Raw genomic sequence first — 1,896 nt, 5'->3', positions numbered from 1 at the left:
AACCGACAAAATACCAAGTAAAAAAGTAAACTTGTCTTGAGGAAATATTCAAAAAGCTAGAATGAAACGAAAATGGTATCAAAATAGGAGACAAATACTAAAACAATCTAAGATTTTCAGATGATATTGTTCTCTTCAGTGAATCTGCAAATGAAATGCAGCAACTAATAAACGATCTGAATAGAGAAAGTCTAGAAACCGGACTTATGATGAACAAGAAAAAGACTAAGATCATGTTCAACAGAAGAGTTCAATTCGAACAGATACATGTACAAAGTGAAGCACTAGAGGTAGTGGACGAGTATATATACCTAGGGCAACTCGTACAGACAAACACATCTAGCAAAAAGAAAATTATGCGACGCATCAGTCTAGGCTGGAGTGCCTTCGGCAGACACAGTAGCATACTAAGAGGCTCCTGTTTAAAAAGAAAAATCTTTAACCAATATGTCCTACCAGTTATGATCTATGGATCAGAAACATGGTTTACAACCAAATTACTGGAGAGAAAAAATGGCAATGGGCAGGTCACATACATCGGAGACAGGACAACAGATGGAGAAAGGAAGTAACAGACTGGGTTTTAGTTAATATAAAGAGGCCAAGGGCCAGACCAGTGACAAGATGGCGTGACGAAATAACGATATTTGGGGCCTAGATTGGAAACACAAATAACACAAGACAGACAAAGTTGGAAAAGATTGGGAGAGGCCTACGTCCTGCAATGGATTGACTCAGGTTGATGGTGATGACGATATATACATATACATGTATGCACACACACACACACACATATGTGTGTGTGTGTGTGTGTGTGTGTTTGTGTGTGTGCATATATATATGTATATATATATATATATATATATATATATATATATATATATATATACATATATATATATATATACATATTATATATATATATATATATTATATATATATATATATATATATATATATATATATATACATACACACACACACACACACACATGTGACCCAGTTTTATATATGTAATGTTACAGAAATATGCCAGTGTTATTCTATTTATCTATTGTTATATTCCACATAACTTGTATAACATTATCCATTGTCACATACATATATTCCCATACACAAACACACACATATAAGTATGTCCATTGTTTTACCCGTTTATTCGTATCTTGTTGCCACACTCAAATGTTGTCTATCCCCTTCCACAAGAGCTATGCATTGTTGTAACACTACCTTCATCACCAATGATTGTCATATGTTAAGCACGTGTTCTATGCCCATCTTTAGACCACTGTAGGAGATGGCGTTGTTCCCTTGGGCAAGGAACTTCATCTCGATTGCCTACCTAGGCCAAGCCAGCCCAAAGTCAATGCTGGTCCCAAGCCCGGATAAATAGAGAGAATGATTACCTAAAAGGTACCACCGGCACTCTCCGTGGAAAGGAACTGGGGACCCTACCACGTACTCACTCCAAGAGCATCACAACATGAAAACTACAATAAAGTATCATGCTGTGACCACGGCGGCTCAGACATTGAACCTACCGTTAAAAAGAAAGAAGAAGGAGATGACAGACAGGCTACCTGCGGGGAGCCAAGGAGCAACACCTCGCTCCTCGGCGCAGCCATACTCCATCATTGCTATACAATAGAGGAGTTAAGACATCTTGGTCGTCTACCTTACACCCTAAGCTCTACCATACTCTTGTAGGGCCCATCATTCCGGGCTGTTACAAAACACACAAACATATATATGTTTGTGTTTGTATGTGTGCGCCCGCGCGCGCGCGCGGGGGCGGGGGGGCCCTGTTTTTTGGGGTTTGTTGTTTTTGGGGGGTGGGTTTTTTGGGGGGTTGGGGGGTGGGGTTTTTGGGGGGGGGGTGGTTGGGGTTTTTTGTTG

Source organism: Penaeus monodon, chromosome 2, assembly GCF_015228065.2.
Source record: "Penaeus monodon isolate SGIC_2016 chromosome 2, NSTDA_Pmon_1, whole genome shotgun sequence".
Taxonomy (NCBI): Eukaryota; Metazoa; Arthropoda; class Malacostraca; order Decapoda; family Penaeidae; genus Penaeus; species Penaeus monodon.
The sequence above is the reverse complement of the archived record's forward strand: the minus strand, read 5'-3'. Positions refer to the sequence as shown.